The sequence below is a fragment of the Petaurus breviceps genome, unplaced genomic scaffold (genome assembly GCF_028583685.1).
Source record: "Petaurus breviceps papuanus isolate PSGF00001 unplaced genomic scaffold, PetGlider_PUasm1.0 90734, whole genome shotgun sequence".
Taxonomy (NCBI): domain Eukaryota; kingdom Metazoa; phylum Chordata; class Mammalia; order Diprotodontia; family Petauridae; genus Petaurus; species Petaurus breviceps.
The window spans coordinates 10,103,655-10,117,906 of NW_027187327.1; the positions used below are offsets into that span (position 1 = coordinate 10,103,655).

Genomic DNA, 14,252 nt, shown 5'->3' on the forward strand with positions numbered 1-14,252 from the left:
GAACTAGACTTTATTTCTGGTAAATGGCAAGAAAATAGAAGCAAAACATTGACTTTAGTTGGAAATCCAGTTTGCATTCTTTACTTTGTCTATTTGTTTTAAGTATGTATTTATTTGTACATTCTTCTCCTGCCATAATGTTTTCCCCTTTCCAATGGATTAAAAAAATTCCTTGTGAAAAGAAAAAAATTTCTCATGAAATCATTGGACTTGGGATAGGTAAGACTTGAGTTTGAATTCTACTTCCCATACTTCCTAGCTACTGGTATATGATTTTAGGCAAGTCACTTAATTTCTCTGAATCTCAGTTTCTTTATTTGAAAAAGGGGATGATAATGCTTGTAAGCACCCTCTCCCGTCCCCCAAACATAGAATTATTGTGAGGATCAAATGAAATAAGGTATATAAAATATTTTGCAAACTTTAAACATTAAAGGAATATCAGTTACCATCGGCTGAAATAGCCACAATTCTGTTCACCAAGGCTTATCCCTCCCAGGGCATCAAAGGATTAAATTAAGAAAGCAGCCAGTATAATTTTGTTACTTGCTATTGGATAGACTTGGAGGAGAGAAGCTACTTAAACCTAATTCCTCTACCTCTTATTAATTCCTATCCTTATCTATCTTTTTTTTGCAGGGAAGGCAGGGCAATTGGGATTAAGTGACTTGCCCAAGGTCACATGGCTTGTTTTTTGTGTTAAGTGTCTGAGGCCAGATTTGAACTCAGGTCCTCCTGACTCCGGGGCTGGTGCTCTCTATTCACTGCACCACCTAGCCGCCCCCTTATCTATCCTCTTTAGGAGTACAGAGAAGGCCCCCATCCCCAAACACAACTATAACTCTGGGTATAACCAGGAACAATGAGATTGACATTCAGTACCTTCCTGGTCCATTTTCTGGTAGTCAAATGTGCCAAATTTCCAACCCTGAACTCTGAAAAGAAAGTAATTCTAAATATAAATACCTCATTTTAATCACTTAAAAATTATCCCAGGGGCGGCCAGGTGGCTCAGCTAGTAAGAGCATGGGCTCTAGTGTCGGGATGACCTGGGGATCAAATCCGGGTGCAGATACTTAGCACCACACCCAGAAATAACTGGCCGTGTAACCTTGAGCAATGATTGTTTTTAAAAAAAAAAATTATCCCAGTCTCTGTCTCATCCAGATATTTGTTTCACTAGTCACTAATTTGCTTACCTCTAAGCATCAAAAAATTGTTAAAGTAAAGAAAAAATCTTGGGAGATCTACAATCATGTTAACTTAGTTATTTATTGTGAAACTGTTGGTGACTATTTAATAAATGGTAAAAAGAACTTCATAGATTAATGAAAGTTCCTGAGGGTGGCTAGAACCAAATGCTCACAAAATCCTTCTCCTGCCTATATTAAAGCAAAATATTGGGGGCAATGAATGAAAGTTTATGACTATGACCAATGGCTGGTGTTTATACAGCAATGTAAAGTTGATTAAGGGCAGTTTGGTGGTGTAGTGGATAGAGTGCCTGGCCTACAGTGAGGATGACTCATCTTTCTAAGTTCAAATCTGGAATCAAGACACTTACTAGCAGTGGGACCCTGGGCAAATCACTTAATGCTGTTTACCTCAATTCCTCGTCAATAAACTGAGAAGGCAATGACAAACCACTTTAGTATCTTTGCCAAAAAAACCCCAAATGGGGACATAAAAAGTCAGAAGTGACCAAACAACAGTGACAAAAAGTTGGCCAAAGACTTTACAAACTCACTTGGTCCTCACCACAACATTGTGAGAGGCAGGTGAAAGTATCACTCTCATTTTACAGATGAGGAAGTTTAAAGAGATCTTAAGCATGTAAGACTTCATTTATTATTGGCCGTGGTCACACAGTACTAAATGCTAGAGGTGGGTTTGAACTTAGGTCTCCTGACTCTAAGTACAATGTTTTTTTTTACTACAGATATAAGAATATGGGCGACAGAAATTGGTTTTGTCAAGACATTTCTCAGTGTTCTGTTATTAAACTTGAATAGCAAAGAACTGTTTGTCATTTTTTACATCCTCCGCGATGCCTTGCACAAATGGATTCACCCAAATAGAGCTCAACAAGCATTTAAGTACCTCCTACATTCTTGGTGCACAAACTAAACAGGCCCTGGCCTCAGGGAACTGATTCTATTGGGGGACGGTTGGTTAACAACATATATACAGAGAAATCAAAACAAAATATGTACAAAATAATGGGGTGGGGGAGAAGTTCACTACTGACTAAGGAGTTGAGGAAAGACCTCGTTTTAGAGGTAGTCCTTCAACTGAACCTTGAAAGGAACTAAAATTTCCTAGAGGCAGAGGTGAGGGTGGAATGGACCATCTGTGTAAAGGGCAGGAGGCAAGAGATGGAATATCATGTATAGGAAAAAGAAGTAGAATTCATGGGGGAGAGATGTGACATCATTCCAGAAAGACAGATGGAGTCAGGCTGAGAGGGACTTTAAATGCCAAAGAAAGGGGTTTGTAGCCGATCCAACAGGCAGTAGGCCTCTGCATCTTCTTAGTCAAGGGAACAAAATGGTCAGATCAATGTTTTAGGAATGAAAATTATAACAGTAATGATAATAATAATATCCAACATTTATATGGGGCTTTAAAATTTGACAAGCACTGTAGTTATATTTCATTTGATCCTCACAACAACCCTCTGAGGTAGGTAATACTACCCCCTTTTTATAGATGAGAAAACTGAGGCTGTGACTTCCTTGGGTTATGAAACTAGGAATATAAATTTGGCAGCTGTCTAGAGGATACATTAGAGAGAGGAGAAACTAGATAAAGGAAGACCATTTAGGGGGCTCTCTCAATAGTAGGCAAGAGATTAGGGTCTACACTAATATGCTAGTTGTGTGAATTGTGGGATCTTGTAGAAGCAGAAACAGCAGGATTTGGCAACAGAATGGATGGGGTGGGGTGTGAAGGAGGGAGAAGAGTCAAGGGCTGGTCTCCTGAACTTTTCTCCACAAGCCTGTGATTTTGTTGGTGGAGGGAGCTTTCTATGAAGAGCTTCCACTACTAATATAAACATATATCCTCACTGAAACTTTTAATCTTAGACAGTTGCCTGTGTCACTGAGAAGTAATAATAAGGAATAAGTAGATAACTTGTCCAGGGCCACACTGCCAGGATGTGTCAACGGTGCCACTTTTTTTAACTCAGAAGCCAGGTTTCCATCCACTACCACACGAATATACTAATGCAAGTTCTCCATGGAAAGCTCTTCATTGGAAGTCCTAAAATGCTCAACACCCCACTTAATCATCTCTCTTTTTTTTCCCTTTCTCTCCTTCTTACTTCCTTTACAAATATTATGATCTCAAGGTTCAGCTCTTTTGCAAAAATGAAGTTTCTGGCTCATTAGTGCTCTTAAAGGCAAAATTGTGAAAAGAGCCAGTTCTCAGACCAGAAATCTGCCCTGGACAAAAGTTTGGAAAATACCCATCTGGGTAATACCTGGGACACCCCTTCTCACATGTGTGCTCCTAAAATACCCCAGATTCAAGGTATTCTGCAGCTCTAAAATCCGTTAAGACCTGCAGATGATTTTTACTTATGTTAATCAACTAGAGGATGTAATTAGTTCCAAACAAATGCATTATTGAAACAGAATAGTAAGGAAAGTTGAAATAGAACACTACTCATACCCCACCCGAAACCTTCAGTATACTCTCCCACAATTACTCACTTCATCAGTAGGAATGCTGTATATATCTAGGGGACACTTATTGGGTGGGGGGCACAATAGAGGGAAATCTACTAGACAAGAGCACTGCAGGGGTACAGATATAGGAAATGTGTCCAGGGCACCTGAATGAATACGAAACTCATGCTGCTGATGCTACAAGCACCCTCCCTTCCCATTTCACAGGGTTCAGCCAAGGAAACCTTATAGGAACTTAATAGTTCTGAGATGTGTTTTTGGTCTCTTGTGCTTAGGAACCAGTAGGAGGAAGGCAAGAGCAAAAATTCTAGGTGGGACTACAACCAGACAGGGGCCCTGAACTTCAGGTTCTACACTATATTCCTGCCTCCCACATGCAAGAATGGTATCCATCCTCTCTGGCTTTCAGTGTCCTACTCTGCCTGAATGGCAACTGAGGAAAATAAAAGGATCAGCAAATGCAAAGATGTTATTCTACTACTGGGAAAGCATTTTTTTCCCTTATGGATATATATATATATATATATATATATATACAAAAACACAGACTTTTATATTTATGTGCATTCTAATTTTAAGACATTAAAAAAAATTAAAGGAATAGAGCCAGGATAAAAATAATACTTATTTTTAGCTTTCTTGATTTGTAACTAACTTTAAGACATTACTTTACCATCTCCCAGATGTATCTTCAACCTATTCACTGTGGATACCACTGATGTTCCATATTTTCCCTTCCAATTGAGAGTTTATGACCAATCAGCTGCCTTAATTTAGAAGCAGCAAATGAAGAGAATTTGCCTCCTTGGCAGTTAGGTGATATAGTAAATAGAAGCTGGACCTGGAGTCAGGGAGACCTGAATTAAAATCCTCCTTCCAACACTTATTAGCTGTATGACACTGAGTAAGTCCGCTTAACTTCTGTTGGCTTGAGTTCCTAATCTCTAAAAATAGGATTAATAATAATACCTACCTCACAGAGTGGCTGTGAGGATCATATGAGACAACATGTAAAGTGCTTTAATGATTTCATAATAAAACACTCTATACACATATGTATATGTATTAGATATTATTAGTATTGTGGTCTAATAAAATTCATAGTTGATTTGTCTCACATTTCATCATTATTGCTCTAGATCTGGAAGGGACCCAGAGGTCATCTAGTCCAACCTGTGAATTTTACATTGAGGAAACTGAGGACAGGATTGCTAAGTGACTTTTGCAAGATCACATAGGTACCATCAAGCAGGAATTAAATTTCTGTGCTCTGACTCCTGTGACAATGCTCATTCCATTGTCTGATGCTATTTACACAATCTTTATGTATGAACTCAACAGCTATCAGAGGACATGGTCATTAGGCCTAACTGGGAAACAATTCAAACAAGTGGCTGCAATGAATAGTTCTTTAATTTTTATCAATTTATTATCATTAATTCGAATATGTAATTACTATATTATAATTATATTATTAAATTTATTATATTATGAATGTGACATAATTAATTTAATAACAATTATAATCAAAGGGAGTCTTTCTTTAGGTCAAGGAATAGAAAGGAGGCATATTTTTTAGGGAATTCTTGAAGACTTCCATCATAATTCAAAAAGATCTAGGCAAACAGAGGGACATTTTCTAAGATGAGGTATTTATGGTCCAGATATTAGCAAAACCCCTGGTTATTTAGGTTCACCCACCCTCAAGTCTTGGGAATCAAGACACTTGATAATAGGGTTCTAGGTAGCACTTGATTTAGGGCAAAATATTATTGTTAGTAATATTATTAATATTACTAATTTTTAATAACAGACATTTCCCCAGGGCTTTCAGGTTTGCCTTAGGTCAGAAGTTAGCTTTTTGCCCTCTCTAGTACTATTTGCCTTCTTTTATAAAGATTGAACTGGGAAAGCTGGTATCAGAGAAAGAAAATTGGTGAAGAGATATCAGATTGAGTGACTGACTCCAATCCTTGAATTGAAATTTCTTTTTCTTCCTCCACCCCTCTCCAAAGTAATATTTATAATTTATAATTAGAATTTATAAATTGTAATATAAATTATAATATTCTATAATTTCTTTTTCTTCCTTTTTAGGACAGACCTATTACTAATGGGATTTGGGGTTTCATGTCCAAAATATCTTTCATACTCCTTGAATTTCTATCAATTAGAAATTTATTTGAATGAAAAAACAAACACCCCTAGGAAAGTAAAGGAGGCAGACTGTCAATTATTCACATCTTGGTATAAGTTGATGTTTAATCAGCTTGTTTTGCTAATACCTCATTGAGAAGCACAGAGGTCTAGGAATTTTGAGGAGATTGGGTGGATAAAGGGAACATTCTCTCCAAGTATTGGGCTAGAATTATTTTTATCTATTACAATAAAATATTAACAGTCTAGGGATATGATTCTCATTAGGGGTTTCGGACACAAGTCATTTTCCCCAAGTTGCTTAGAGTTTACCCTCAGTCAGTTTAGCAACCTTCCACGTCTTTATTTTCCAGAAGACTATTGTGGATATCAAATAAACATAATGATCAGGGTAAGCAGTAAAATAGGGAAAGTAAATAAGTTGGAACACAAGAAATTTTACAGATTAGGTCAGAAGATATGATATATAAGAGTCAGGGAACTCTGTATCTCAAGAGTGAATTGATATTCTCTTGGTTCTGCTCATTTCACTCTTCATTATTTCATGCAATTCTCTCCATGCTTTTCTAAGATCATTGAAACCTCTATTCAAGGAAGGAGAGAACTATCTTGCCCAAGAAGTTTGTTCTTTGCATTTTTAGGTCCAGGTATTCAGTCAAGGGATATGTTAGGCAGCTGGGTTCTCCCATCTGCCTGTGGCTTCAGGAAGGTCTCCTGCTAACTGTTCCCAGTTCCCCCTTTGCCTTGGCCTTTCTTTTTCCTTCTACACTTCTCTGTCTCTTCCTCTGACTTTCCAAAGTCTCATCTCACTCAAATATGTCTCAGATATCTCTCCACTGATTGGGATGAATGTTTCCCTACACATATGTAACATGCAGAGAGATATATCATAATTAATTTATCATATTCATATACCACAATTTGTTTAGCCTTTCACCATTTTATAGGCAACCGCTGATTTTGTATATGTTTGCTATAAGAAAAAGGAAAAATATAAATATTTTTTTATGTAGAAGTCCTTTTCTTTGATCCCTTTGGGATACAAGCCAAGTATTGATACTGATGGGTTAGAGATTGTACATGTGACTTTTTTGGATACAGTTTCAAATTGCTTTCTAGAATGTCTGGATCAATTTGCAGGGCCACCAAACAAGTATAGTCAGTTCTGATATAACTTTACCTGCATTCCCCAAAGGCACCATGCCATACAAAATCAAGCAATCCTAACTACAGAGTGTATGGGAAAAAATAGGATTAGGAGCACAATGCTCAAAAACTTCATCAGTGATATATAAAAAAATAGAAACTTTACAAAAACAATTTTACAGTTTTATACGTGTTAAATACTTAAGAAATATATGAATAAGGGGTGGTGAGTAAGAGCACTGGCCCCCGTGTCAGGATGACCTGGATCAAAATCTGGGCTCAGATACTCAGCACCACACCCAGAAATAACTGGCCATGTAACCTTGAGCAAGTTACTTAACCCTGATTGCTTAAAAAAAAAAAGAAATATATGAATGCTACAATAATAAGTGGTTGTTCTGTGGCCTTGGGCTGCTGTTTTACCTATGCCCCAAGCTGAGGAGCAAGTTGGGTAAGTAGCAACTTAGAGCCTCAGAGTCAGAGGTCATGGCAGAAAGTGGTTAAGGTGTGAGTGGACTTGGGGGTAATTTGGATCAGCCCTTCTCAGCTCATAGCTCCCATCACACAAGAATATATACAATAAACACACTTTGCTTTGATAAACCTAAAGTTTGCCTGTGGGAGTGGGTCTTATCAGAAGTGGGTCTTATCGGGAGGGGGTCTTATCGGAAGGGTTGCAGCTTGTGAATGGTTATGAAGTGGTGCAGTATTCTGAGTTCTCTTACTGCTTCTTATGGAAGAAGTTGTGAAGAAATAAATTTGAGTTATGCTCAATGGAATAAATGTGTGCTTGCCAAACACATTATAGCAGAACTACCTATATTAATTATTATGTGTATCTTCCCACAACCCCTTCAACAATTGTCACTTTCCTTTGTCATTTTTGCCATTTTAATGAGTGTGAAGTAGAACCTTTGAATTATTTTAATTTTCATTTCTCTAATTTTTAAGGATTTGAAGTATATTTTTATTAATAGCTTGAATTTCTTCCTTTGAAAACTGCCTGTTAATATTCTTTAACCATTTATCTCTTGGGGAATGCCTCTTGTTCTTATGTATATGAATGAATTCCTTATATATCTTGGATATAAGACCTTTACCAGAGAAACCTGCTACAAAGACTTTTTTTCCTTCAATTAATAGCTTCTCTTCTAATTTTAACTGTATTGACTTGTTAGTTCAAGAACTTTTGAATTTTAATTAATCACAATTAGCCATTTTTTTATCCTTGTGATTTTCTCTATCCTTTGTTTGGTCACGTATTCTTTCCCTATCCCCAGTTTTGAAAGATATTATCCCGTCTCCTTTGGTTTCATAGAATCATAGTTTTAGATCTAGAAGAGAACTTAGAAACCATCATTTTACAGATGAGAAAACTGAGGCCCTCATCACCTCACATTTGAACAATTGCAATATTTTTTTGGTTGGTCTCCCTGCCTCAACACTCTCCTCACTCCTTTCCATCTTCTTCTGAGTTGTCAAACTAATCTTAAAGCACATAGCTATCTGATCATGTCACCAACCCTCTCCCATCTAATCAACTCCAGTGGTTCTTGTGGTCTCTAGGACCAATTATAAAATCCTCTGTTTGGCATTCAAAGCCCTCCACAATTTGCCCCCCTCTTACATTTCCATTCTCCTTACCCCTTACTCCCATCCACATACTCTGTGAGCCAGTGATACTGGCCTCCTGGCCATTCCTCAAACAATACATTATATCTCCAGACTTTTTCACTGAATATCCCCAAGGCTGGAATATACTTTCTTCTCATTTTTGCCTTCTGGCTTCCCTAGCTTCTTTCAAGCCCCAACTAAAATCCTACCATCTATAACAAGTCTTTCCTGATCCCCTCAATGCCAGAGCCTTCCCTTTGTTGTTCATCTCCAGTTTATTCTGCATATATCTTGTTTGTACAAAGTTTTTCTCATGCTGTCCCTACCCTTAGTTTTTTTATCTCCTTGAGACTATTTTTTTTTTTGCCATTTTTTGCATCTCTAGCATTTAACACAGTATCTGGCCTGGAACATAGTTGGTGCTTAATAAATGCTTTTAGACTGATTGATTTTCTCATTACTGTCATCTTTTTTTATAAAATTATCTATTGTTTCTATAATTTGCTTTTTGATCCACTAGTTCAATTAAGCTATTTAGTTTCTAATACTTAATTATTTTTTTAAAAAGCCAATTATTGTATGTAATTTTCATTGCATAGTGGTAAATAAAGAATATGTTCAATATTTCTTCTTTACTGTATTTGTTTGTGATGTTTTTTGTCCCAAAACTTCATTTTTGTAAGAGTATCATATCCAGCTGAGAAATTTAGAAACTCATTTCATTTCCCATTTAGTAATTACCAAAAGTCTATCATACCTAACTTTTCTAAAATTGCATTCAGGTCCTTAATCTCTTTCTTGTTTATCAGATATGTCTTAGTCTGAAAGGGGTACATTGAAGTCCCCCTCTATTATAATTTTACTATTTGTTCCTATATTAAATTAACTTTTCTTTAAAATATTTTACCATTTTATGCAAATATCTTAAATATTATACCATTTTATGCAAATATATTAAGCAGTGATGTCATAAATTCATCTTCTATGGTGACTTAAATTATAATGCAATTTCCTTGTACCTTTTTAAAAATTGTGTCTATTTTTACTCTTGCTTTGTCTATAATAATGATCACTATTATTTTTTAAATTTCTGTGAGGCATAACAGTCCTTTTTTTAACCACATGAATTTTTTGTTGCCAGTGTGTTTCATAAACTTTGTATTGTTGGATTCTGCTTTCTAATCCATTCTTCTACCATTCTCTTTCTTTAGTGGGGTTGGGTTTGAATTCATGCAATTCACATTCACTGTTATGAGTGGTAATTGTGTAATTCCCTCAATCCTAGCCTTTTAGCTCCTCCTCCATTTTTACTTTCTGTGCCAACACTTTACAAAAAAGAAGAGAATTATGATAGAGGAATGTGTTCATTTGCAGTGATGGTTAAATGATGTGAGTTGCTTCCATGCCATTCCCTCTCTTTTCTTCCCTTTTTCTCACCCCTGGTTTCTTTCTTTTTCTTCCTTCCTTCCTTTTTCTTTCTTTCCTTTTTTTATTTCTTCCTTATCTTTTTCACAATATACTCTCTGAAATTGGAGTTTGTTTTGCTTACAACTGTTCCCTCCTTGAATCTACTTTTACTCTCTTCATTTTTTACTATTTCCTCTCTCTCTCTCTCCCTCCCTCCCTCCCTTCCTCTCTGTTTCTCTCCCTGTCTCTTCCTCTCTCTGTCTCTGTCTCTCCCTTTCTCTCCCTTCTCCCTCCCTCCCTCTCTGTTTTTCTCCCTCTCTCCCCCTCTCTCTCCTCTCTCTCCCTGTGTGTGTGTGTGTTCAACTCACCTTTGTCTGGTTGATATGAAATTGAGGTTCACTTCCTTCACCCTTTCTTCCATGTTTAAAGACTATCAGCTATCTTAATTATGTAAATGGAAAGTTATATACCATTACTTTCCCTTTATTCCCTAGTGTATCCCCCCCCCCCAACTCCTTTCTCTCTTCTTTAAAGATCATCAAAACATCCAAAAATCATGCCTTGGTCCCTTGTTTTATTAATTCCTTCTATCATTCTCAAAGACATTAGAGTTCAGAAGGGATATGTGTTTTTTTGTCTATTAGAATGTCAACACTTCATTATATCTTTCAGTTTTTCTCAAATGTATTTGTATTTCTGTTTCTCTTGATTCCTGCGTTTGCATTTCAAAGTATCTACTTAACTTTTGTATCTTCATTAGAAATAAGCAGAAGCCCTCTGGTTCATAAAAAGCCTCTTTTTTCCATAGTATATTAAGTTTTGACATATTAGTTATTTTGGGCTGTAAGCTTTCATCTTTTATCTTTTGGAATAGCATATTCCAAGTGCTCATCTTGTTATAGTGATAGATGCTAGGTCTTATGAGATTCTGACTGTGTCTCCAAGGTAACTAAACTTTCTGGCCATTTGTAGTATTTTTCTTCCTTTGTCCCAGAAGCTCTGGATTTTGTCTATGACACTACTGGAAATTTTCATTTTGGGGTTTCTTCATAAGATAACTGGTAGATTCCTTCTATTTTTATTTTCCCCTTAGGTTCTATTCAATCTGAGAAGTTTTCATTTATCCAGGGTTCTTATTTTGATAGAGGTTTTCAGGTAGTGTAATGATTCTTATATTATATTTTCCTGACCTATTTTCCAGGTCAGTTTAAAAAAAAAGAGATATCTGAATACTTGTCTATTTTTTCAGTCTTTTGATCTTAACATTTTTTATTATTTTCCAAAGTCATTGATATCTCTTTTGTCCATTCTAATTTTCAGAGCATCTGATTCTTAAGATTTGGACCACTTGCATTAAGTTATTTAATCACCTTCTAATACTTTCCTTTAGAGAGCTCATTTAATTTGTAATATAATTTTAAAACTCTTACTTCATTTCTTCTAGGAATTCTAGTAGACCTCATGGCAAAACTATGTTTTTGTTTGAGACTTTGCTTATAGAGGTTGCAGAAACATTCTTTTCTTTTGGGTTTATTTCTCGAGAATCCCTTGATACATTAATTTTTTCTATTTTATTTACTTAACTAGGTCTTTGTCTCAAGGCCAGGGCCTGTATATTTCTGAAAGGAATGATGTTGCTTAGTTTGGTTCCGGTCTGAAATATCTGGGATCCTGACACTGTTTCCTGTAGGTATCGAGTGTTGTATTCTTTATGGACCTCAAGGACTGCTTAGGCCAGTGAGCTATAAACTTCCAGTACCCTAACCAGTTTAATCTACTTTGTAGTTTGAAATAGGGCAAGTTATGATCACTATTCTCCCAATCTGAGCTTTTTTGTGTTGTCCTTTAATTGAGAGTCAAAGTGACAAAGCTAGAGGCTCCAGATATCTTTGGTTTGCCCCATATGTGAACTAGAAGTCTTACAGATTCTGAACTCTTGGGTTGGGCTTTTTTTGGGGGTGGGGGATGGGGATGGGGGGGGATCTTTGCCTAAAGTCGACAAAATTATTTATTTGTATGAACCAGGACTAGGAAAATGCATGAATTAGTTTCTCATTAGATTTTTGATCATGACTCATGCTGGTGTTCTTTTTTCATATTTGTTGAGGTTGATAAGAGAGCTAGGCTGTTATATTCCTGATCACTCCAGTATCTTAACCAGAAGCCTGCCTTAACGTTTTCAGTGACATATCAATTATATCTAAAAGGACTTTTCAAAATACACTTACCATTTTGAGCATTTTTTACACTTTTGAGTTTCAAAATTCAAAAGATTAAATATAACTCTTTGCCTTTCTGCTAATTTGAACCTTAGTTTCATGCTTGGTCTGCTATCATTTTTCAGTCATTTTCATGGAAGAGTAACTTGTGCCCTGAAGGAAGATAGTCTCACTATTTATTTAATTCATAGTTGCTGAATGTTTGCTTTATCAACTGTCAAGCTGAGTCTCCCTGGAAAATGAACAGGCCCCTGGCTAGCCTAAGCAGGAATTCATTCTTTCCCCAGTCTTTCATCACTCCTTAAAAGAACTGACTCCAAAACTGAGTGAGAATTAGTCATTTCTGTTGTGCTGCTGACAAAAAAGATGCAAATTTGTAGCCAGAAAGGCAGGTACTTTGACCTTTAGGAAACCACACTATAATTTCTGAGTGTTCACAGAATCATAGACTCTTAGAGCTGGAAGGTATCTCAGAGGCCCTCTTGTCCAGCCCATTATCTGAAGAAGAGACTCCTTGAAGTTATACCTGACAATCAGTACTGAGTTCTAGTGAGGGACACTCCACTGCCTCTCAAAGCAGTCAATTCTACCTTGTGATACCTCTAATTACTAGGAATGTTTTTCTGCCACCAAGCTTAAATTTGCTTCTCTGCTACTTCTGCTCATTTCCTACAAATCCACACTCTGGGATGTAATAGAACAAATCTAATGCTTATTTCAGGTTATAGATCTTCAAATACTTGAAGACAGCCATAATGTCCTCCTTAAGTCTTCTGTCCTGCAATTGAAGCAGGTATGTAGCACAGTAGATAGAGTGTTGGACTTGAAATAAGGAAGATCTGAGTTCAAATCTTGCCTCAGATACCAACCCTATGACACCGGGCAAATCACTTAGTCTTTCCCATCCTCAGTTTATTCACATGTAAAATGTGGATAATAATAGTACATATCTCACAGAGATGTTGTGAGGATAACATATGTAAAATGTTTTGCAAATCTTAAAATACTATATTAATGCTAGCCATTATTATTAGTTGATCCTTGGTACTCTAGTGAAGACTACAGACCTTTTATCAGAGTAATGTTTCTAAGTGCATAAAATAAAATACGTAAGATTGCAAAGGAAGCCAATAACATTAAAACGTGATTATTAAAATATTTTTTCAAAAAGTCCATGGGTCCCAGATCAACAGCCCCTGACCAAACCATCACTATGGTTCTTTCCAGCTGTAATAGCAATATGTATATAAATGCAGGTCACCCCTTTCAAGAGCCAATGATGAGTTCAGCCTCAGGGTATGGATTTCCCCTAGAAGTCTCAGACATTAATAACCAACAGAATCCTATGATCCCAAGCAGATTTTTACTTTCCCTTGTTTCTGCCCAAACTCCTCCCATTCACCATTCCATTGACACTCTATTGGGCTTTGAAAATAGCTGAAGAATAGCTACTCCCCAGGAGCTTTAGCTTTGGATTCTTCCACAGTGTAAATCCACTTTTGAGGATCTACTAGCATGTTATTTAAAGGCCAGACACATGCTAAGGATATGCAAATGTGACTAAAAAAAAAGCCTTAGAATAATCAGTGTGAATGAGGAGAGCTTGGCATGCCTGGTTTTTGTTTTTAGCTGTTTTTTTTTTTGTTTTGTTTTACTGGAAAACTCACACAGAATTGACTCAAAGGAAATGTGTGACTTGAAAGGGTTAATGTCAGATGTTTTTGAAGGATAGGATGACCTCACTGCTTCATACTGGTGGAGGGAGCATGAAATATAGCCCAGATAGCCCCATCTGTGCATTAAAGATGACTTCATATGTTCTAATTGCTTGCAGATATGAAAACTGCATTCAGGTGTCTTTTCCAATGACTTGATTTTGTAGAAAAAAAAAGAGTGAAAGAAAGAAAAGGAAAGGAAAGAAAAGAAAAATCCCTTGAGATGTTTCTGAACTTAAAAAGAACAGCTTCCTATTGGTGGTAATGTAAGGAACCCAAGTTTGTGCTTGTTTTGAACTCCT

General features: G+C 36.5%; 1 protein-coding gene across 3 annotated transcripts in view; it reads left to right on the forward strand.

Annotated features, from left to right (window-relative positions):
- The window catches only part of FILIP1 (filamin A interacting protein 1), a 265,398-nt gene that overhangs the window by 74,495 nt on the left and 176,651 nt on the right, over window positions 1-14,252 (forward strand). The window contains exon 2 of one of the 3 annotated variants that reach the window (XM_069067003.1): window positions 12,957-13,028. The exons of the other annotated variants lie outside the window; for them this stretch is intronic. The gene's annotated coding sequence lies outside the window, so the exon portion shown is untranslated. The remainder of the gene's footprint in view (window positions 1-12,956; window positions 13,029-14,252) is intronic. 3 annotated transcript variants of the gene reach the window in all.